Consider the following 8,393-nt stretch of genomic DNA (forward strand, 5'->3'; position numbering starts at 1 on the left):
AGTATCGCCGCGTCCGTAACGACCCAACCTATAAAACAGCCCCACTAGTTAACCCCTTCAGTAAACACCGTAAGAAAAAAAAAAAAAAAAGAGGCAAAAAACAACGCTTTATTATCATACCGCCGAACAAAAAGTGGAATAACACGCGATCAAACAGACTGATATAAATAACCATGGTACCGCTGAAAACGTCATCTTGTCCCGCAAAAAATGAGCCACCATACAGCATCATCAGCAAAAAAATAAAAAAGTTATAGTCCTGAGAATAAAGCGATACCAAAATAATTATTTTTTCTATAAAATAGTTTTTATCGTATAAAAGCTCCAAAACATAAAAAAAATGATATAAATGAGATATCGCTGTAATCGTACTGACCCGACGAATAAAACTGCTTTATCAATTTTACCAAACGCGGAACGGTATAAACGCCTCCCCCAAAAGAAATTCATGAATAGCTGGTTTTTGATCACTCTGCCTCACAAAAATCGGAATAAAAAGCGATCAAAAAATGTCACGTATCCGAAAATGTTACCAATAAAAACGTCAACTCGTCCCGCAAAAAACAAGATCTCACATGACTCTGTGGACTCAAATATGGAAAAATTACAGCTCTCAAAATGTGGTAATGCAAAAAATATTTTTTGCAATGAAAAGCGTCTTTCAGTGTGTGACGGCTGCCAATCATAAAAATCCGCTAAAAAACCCGCTATAAAAGTAAATCAAACCCCCCTTCATCACCCCCTTAGTTAGGGAAAAATAAAAAAATTAAAAAATGTATTTATTTCCATTTTCCCATTAGGGTTAGGGTTAGAGTTAGGGCTAGGGTTAGGGCAAGGGTTAGGGCTAGGGTTAGGGCAAGGGTTAGGGCTAGGGTTAGGGCTAGTGTTACGGCTAGTGATAGGGCTAGTGATAGGGCTAGGGTTATTGCTAGGGTTAGGGCTAGGGTTGGGGCTACAGTTAGGGTTGGGGCTAAAGATAGGGTTAGGGTTTGGATTACATTTACGGTTGGGAATAGGGTTGGGTGTGTCTGGGTTAGAGGAGTGGTTAGGGTTACTGTTGGGATTAGGGTAAGGGGTGTGTTTGGATTAGGATTTCAGTTATAATTGGGGGGTTTCCACTGTTTAGGCACATCAGGGGCTCTCCAAACGGGACATGGCATCCGATCTGAATTCCAGCCAATTCTGCGTTGAAAAAGGAAAACAGTGCTCCTTCCCTTCAGAGCTCTCCCGTATGCCCAAACAGGGGTTTACCCCAACATATGGGGTATCAGCGTACTCAGGACAAATTGGACATCATCTTTTGGGGTCCAATTTCTCCTGCTACCCTTGGGAAAATACAAAACTGGGGGCCAAAAAATAAGTTTTGTGGGAAAAAAAAGATTTTTTATTTTCACGGCTCTGCGTTGTAAACTGTAGTGAAACACTTGGGGGTTCAAAGTTCTCACAACACATCTAGATAAGTTCCTTGGGGGGGTCTAGTTTCCGATATGGGGTCACTTGTGGGGGGGTTGTACTGTTTGGGTACATCAGGGGCTCTGCAAATGCAACGTGACGCCTGCAGACCAATCTATTTAAGTCTGGATTCCAAATGGCGCTCCTTCCCTTCCGAGCTCTGTCATGCACCCAAACAGTGGTTCCCCCCCACATATGGGGTATCAGCGTACTCAGGACAAATTGGACAACAACTTTTGGGGTCCAATTTATCCTGATACCCTTGTGAAAATACAAAACTGGGGGCTAAAAATCATTTTTGTGAAAAAAAAAAAAAAGAATTTTTATTTTCACGGCTCTGCGTTATAAACTGTAGTGAAACACTTGGGGGTTCAAAGTTCTCACAACACATCTAGATAAGTTCCTTGGGGGTCTAGTTTCCAATATGGGGTCACTTGTGGGGGGGTTGTACTGTTTGGGTACATCAGGGGCTCTGCAAATGCAACGTGACGCCTGCAGACCAATCCATTTAAGTCTGCATTCCAAATGGCGCTCCTTCCCTTCCGAGCTCTGTCATGCGCCCAAACAGTGGTTCCCCCCGCATATGGGGTATCAGCGTACTCAGGACAAATTGGACAACAACGTTTGGGGTCCAATTTATCCTGATACCCTTGTGAAAATACAAAACTGGGGGCTAAAAAATCATATTTGTGAAAAAAAAAAAAAAAAATTTATTTTCACGGCTCTGCGTTATAAACTGTAGTGAAACACTTGGGGGTTCAAAGCTCTCAAAACACATCTAGATAAGTTCCTTAGGGGGTCTACTTTCCAAAATGGTGTCACTTGTGGGGGTTTTTAATGTTTAGGCACATCAGGGGCTCTCCAAACGCAACATGGCATCCCATCTTAATTCCAGTCTATTTTGCATTGAAAAGTCAAATGGCGCTCCTTCCCTTCCGAGCTCTGCCCTGCGCCCAAACAATGGTTTACACCCACATATGGGGTATCGGCGTACTCAGGACAAATTGCACAACAATTTTTGGGGTCCAATTTCTTCTCTTACCCTTGGGAAAATAAAAAATTGGGGGCGAAAAGATCATTTTTGTGAAAAAATATGATTTTTTATTTTTACGGCTCTGCATTATAAACTTCTGTGAAGCACTTGTTGGGTCAAAGTGCTCACCACACATCTAGATAAGATCCTTAGGGGGTCTACTTTCCAAAATGGTGTCACTTGTGGGGGGTTTCAATGTTTAGGCACATCAGGGGCTCTCCAAATGCAACATGGCGTCCCATCTCAATTCCAGTCTATTTTGCATTGAAAAGTCAAATGGCGCTCCTTCCCTTCCGAGCTCTGCCCTGCACCCAAACAATGGTTTACACCCACATATGGGGTATCGGCGTACTCAGGACAAATTGCACAACAATTTTTGGGGTCCAATTTCTTCTCTTACCCTTGGGAAAATAAAAAATTGGGGGCGAAAAGATCATTTTTGTGAAAAAATATGATTTTTTATTTTTACGGCTCTGCATTATAAACTTCTGTGAAGCACTTGTTGGGTCAAAGTGCTCACCACACATCTAGATAAGATCCTTAGGGGGTCTACTTTCCAAAATGGTGTCACTTGTGGGGGGTTTCAATGTTTAGGCACATCAGGGGCTCTCCAAATGCAACATGGCGTCCCATCTCAATTCCAGTCAATTTTGCATTGAAAAGTCAAATGGCGCTCCTTTCCTTCCGAGCTCTGCCATGCGCCCAAACAGTGGTTTACCCCCACATATGGGGTATCAGCGTACTCAGGACAAATTGTACAACAAATTTTGGGGTCTACTTTCTCCTGTTACCCTTGGTAAAATAAAACAAATTGGAGCTGAAATAAATTTTGTGTGAAAAAAAGTTAAATGTTTATTTTTATTTAAACATTCCAAAAATTCCTGTGAAACACCTGAAGGGTTAATAAACTTCTTGAAAGTGGTTTTGAGTACCTTGAGGGGTGCAGTTTTTAGAATGGTGTCACACTTGGGTATTTTCTATCATATAGACCCCTCAAAATGACTTCAAATGAGATGTGGTCCCTAAAAAAAAAATGGTGTTGTAAAAATGAGAAATTGCTTGTCAACTTTTAACCCTTATAACTCCGTCACAAAAAAAAAATTTGGTTCCAAAATTGTGCTGATGTAAAGTAGACATGTGGGAAATGCTACTTATTAAGTATTTTAAGACACAAAAGAAAAAAAATCACAGTAATCAGCAAGTGCTAGTCAAAAGATGTAAAGAAAACAGGGTATTTAGTTGATACGTTTTTTTGCAAAAAAATGTATACTAAGCTGCTCCACCAAATTGTCAAGGTATACCCTTATAGAGCAGTCCTAACTAATGTATAGAATCCCTATCTGATGTATTTAAAACCTGATCATCTGTATAGTACCTGTATAAGCAGGGTTCAGAGAAGGACTATCCATGTGGACATGCAGGATGGAACAGCTTAAATGCAAATGACCCACAGAGGAGTGGTGGACTCCCCAGTCTTTTAGAAACAAGAGAACAATTATAGAACCAGAAACACATTCTGTGTCCAGGTACCTCGGGACCCCCTCCAGGCCTTCCTGCGCCCCCACGAGGGTAAAGCAGGCCTGGATCCCCAGCCGGGCTCCTCTCTGAGCTTCCCGGCTTCTTCCCCCTCCATGCGGCTCGGCGTTCCGGAAGTGACGTCAGCGGTCTCGCGCGCGTCACTTCCGGTTTTCGTATGCTCCCTGAAGCCGGACTTCCGGGTTTCGCCGGCCGGCCTTGTCGGAGCGATGGCGTCCCACACGTGGATCCTGGAGGGGGAGGGGGAGATTCGGCCGCTGGAGGCAGGTGCTGGGAGCGCCGCTCCATAAAAGCCTGCTGAACCACCACTGAGGTAAGACTAAAAATCTTCAGTATGGACGGTTCCTTATGCCCTGCGTCTGCAGAGCCCAGCGCTGCCCCTGCTACTGTGAGTACGCAGGGACGGCATCCGGGAGGTAGTTCCCTTAGGGGGTTTAGCTCCTCACTCTTCTCTCCCTTTTATTTCAGGGAGAAAAGTCTGCCCCTAAAGCTACCTATAGGAAGAAGTGCCCGGTATGTGCTGTTAAATTCCCTCCTAACTGGGATAAAAAACTCTGTCAGCCATGCACTGACAGGATAATAAAAGCTGAGCAACCATCCCTACTAGATGAAATTCGCTCTCTGGTTAAACAGGAGGTACAATCATCTTTGGCAGCTTTCACACCTCCACCCCCACCTCCGCCACCACATTCCCCAGCTAAGAAAAGGAAGTTCCAGGTCGTTGAATCTGATTCTGATTCAGACCACTCTCAAACTTCATCTGTTGGCTGGGAGGATCCAGCATCCCCTAAGGCTGAGGTCAGGAAAGACCTCTTTTCCTCAGAATATAATGAGGACCTAGTCTCTGCTGTACGTAACACGATGGGACTTGAAGAGGAACCTGTTCCACAGTCCATACAGGATCATATGTTTGGTGGGCTCAGATCGGAGAAAAAAACTGGGTTTCCCGTTCACGCTAACGTTAACATGATTGAGCAGGAATGGGAGCTCCCTGAAAAACGCCTTAGCATGTCTTCAGAGATGAAACCTAGATTTCCTCTAGAAGGTGATTTTGTCAAACTTGACATTCCCAAAGTTGATGTGCAGGTGGCCAGAGTTGCCAAAAAAACGGCACTCCCCTTTGAGGACTCTTCGCAATTGAAAGATCCTATGGACAGGAAGATTGAGAGTCTCCTAAAGAAGTCTTGGGAAACTTCTGCGTCTGTCCTGAAGGCTAATATCGCCTCTACCTGCGTAGCCAGGGCCCTCTCCTGCTGGCTAGAAAAACTAGAATCTCACATATCACAGGGTACCCCTAGAGGTGAAATGTTGGATTCACTCCCTATATTACATAGAGCTACTGGATTTCTGGCGGACGCTTCTTTGGAATCTGTTAGGATTGCTGCCAGATCTCTAGTACTCTCCAACTCTGCCAGAAGGGCCCTCTGGCTCAAACTATGGAGTGGCGATATCACCTCTAAGGCTAAATTGTGCGCCATTCCCTTTAAAGGAGACTGTGTTTGGCCCAGCCTTAGACGACATTCTTGACAAAGCAACTGACAAGAAAAAAGCGCTCCCGGAGCAAAAACAACCGAAAAAACGTTTTTTTCGTGCCCCAATGTCGCAGCCCTCTCAACCGAGAGGTAAAGGCAAAACCGGCAGGTGGAGCTATGCAAAAGGGAGAGGGAAAAATATTTTTGTCCCTCAACAACAGCAGCAGCAGCAGTCATCCCAACAAGATAAACAATGACTCCGACCCGGTGGGGGGAAGACTCCCAAGATATGTGGATCAGTGGGAAAACATCACCAGTTCCCACTGGGTCCTCAATGTTATCAAACGGGGCCTTTTGATCGAGTTAATTCCGCCCCCCTCAGGGTCTAAAAATTACTACCCTTCCAGCAAGACATCACAATTTGTTAACATTGGGTCTCAGAGATCTTCTAAGGTCAAACGTGATCTCCCCGGTTCCACAGTCAGAACAGGGTCTGGGACATTATTCCCGATTATTCCTGGTGCCCAAACCATCAGGGGAAGTCCGTATTATTATAAATTTAAAGGGTCTGAATCAGTATGTGAAATATCGAAGATTCAAGATGGAGTCTGTAAAATCAGCCATCCCTTTAATAAATCAACACTCCTTTATGGCAACTATCGATCTAAAGGATGCATATTTTCACATTCCTATCCACCCGAGACACAGGAAATATCTCAGGTTTGCGATACAGGGAAATGACCAAGTGGAGCACTATCAGTTTGGAGTCCTTCCCTTCGGCATTTCATCAGCCCCGAGGGTGTTCTCCAAAGTAATGGCAGAGGCTGTGTCATTTATCCGGAGACAAGGGGTCTGTATAGTGCCCTATCTGGACGATCTGCTGATAGTAGCTCCCACCGAGACAACCCTGATATCCCATGTGTCAGTTACATTAGAGATATTGAAGTCTCTGGGTTGGATTCCAAATATAAAGAAATCTCAGCTTCAACCCTCAAAAACCAGGAAGTTTTTAGGAGTGGTTCTTGATTCGGCGAAACAAATGTCCTTTCTTCCAGACGATCACAGACTACCGTTAGTAGTAAAGATCAGGAAGTACAAGGAGATGAGATCTCCTACACTCCGAGAGGGAATGTCGCTATTAGGCTCTATGACAGCCTGCATTCAGTCGGTGGCTTGGGCTCAAGCCCACTCAAGAATTCTTCAAACCCATGTCTTAGACAATTGGGATGGTCGTCCCAGCTCACTGACCAAAAGGATTCACACACCAGGTCGGGTGAAAGCATCCTTAACATGGTGGATGAGATCCAAAAATCTTCTCAGGGGTGTGAGTTGGGTTCAGTTCCCAATAACTACAATCAATACGAATGCCAGCCAGAGAGGCTGGGGAGCCATGATAAATCATGTTCCTTATCAGGGTCTTTGGGACCAGACAATCAGAGGGAGATCTTCGAATTTCCGGGAACTCAAAGCGGTGGAAGAAGCTCTCTTAGCAGTAAATCGTCAGATTTCTGGGCAACATGTTCTGATACACTCAGACAACATGACCATGGTGGCTCATATCAAACACCAGGGCAGTACAAAATTCGCCAGCCTAAAGAAGGTCTCTGCTCGAATTTTTGCTTGGGCCGAAAATCACTTACTGTCCCTGACGGCAACTCACCTGAAAGGTACTGCCAATATTCAGGCAGATTATCTGAGTCTGCGAGATATCCACCCGGGCGAATGGAGTCTGGATCATCAAACATTCAATCTTCTAGAAAACATGTGGGGTCTCCCGGAAGTCGACCTCTTTGCTTCTCATCAAAATGCAAAAGTCGAAACATATTTTTCCCTGAATCCAACAGGCAATCCCAGAGCAGTGGATGCTCTAGTTCAAGATTGGCATTTTCATCTGGCCTACGCATTTCCACCAATCCCAATCCTTGCAAAGGTGCTACGGAAAATACGGATGGAAGGGACCCCAACTATTCTGGTTGCTCCATTTTGGCCCAAAAGAAGTTGGTTCAACTTGATCATCCAACTGCAAGTGGACGGGACGGTAATGTTACCGATAAAAGACAATCTCCTCTCTCAGGGGCCAGTTCTCCACTCAGACCCTCAGAAATGGAATTTAGCGGCGTGGTTTCTGAAGCCCAGGTATTGAAAGAAAAAGGGTTATCAATCCCTGTCATAGCCACCTTACAAAAATCCAGGAAGCCAGTAACAAACGCCATTTACAATAAAATCTGGAAAAAAAATTCATCTTTTTGTCTACCTAACCTTCCAGACCCTCTCAGGCCGGATATACCTAGGATATTAGATTTCTTGCAGAAAGGCTTGGAGATTGGTCTGAAACCCAGTACTCTGAAGGTCCAGGTTTCTGCGCTCAGTTCTGTTTTCGATCAATATCTAGCAGGCCATCGCTGGATCAAAAGATTCATGACCTCAGCAATCAGAACAAACCCTAGGCAACAAATCATAGTTCCTCCATGGGATCTTAACATTGTACTTCAAGGTCTTACAGGTCCACCCTTTGAACCTCTGTCTTCCTGTTCCCCACAAAATCTTGCTTACAAAACTGTTTTTTTGGTAGCTATAACTTCAGCCAGAAGAGTGGGTGAATTACAGGCCTTATCAATAAGAGAACCTTATTTTCTGGTTAGAGATGACTCAATAGTACTCCGTCTGGATCCTTCTTTCCCTCCAAAAGTGGTCTCTGAATTTCATCGTTCTCAAGAAATTGTTCTACCTACCTTTTGCAACAAACCTGCAAACTCAGAGGAAAGGAAATTTAACACTCTGGACGTTCGGCGTATCCTGCTTCATTACTTGGATCAAACCCGAGATCTTAGAATTGATCATAACCTTTTTGTCCATTCCTCGGGGCAAAATAAGGGGAAGAAGGTAGCCAAAAATACCAT

This window comes from Ranitomeya variabilis, chromosome 4 (genome assembly GCF_051348905.1).
Source record: "Ranitomeya variabilis isolate aRanVar5 chromosome 4, aRanVar5.hap1, whole genome shotgun sequence".
Lineage (NCBI taxonomy): Eukaryota > Metazoa > Chordata > Amphibia > Anura > Dendrobatidae > Ranitomeya > Ranitomeya variabilis.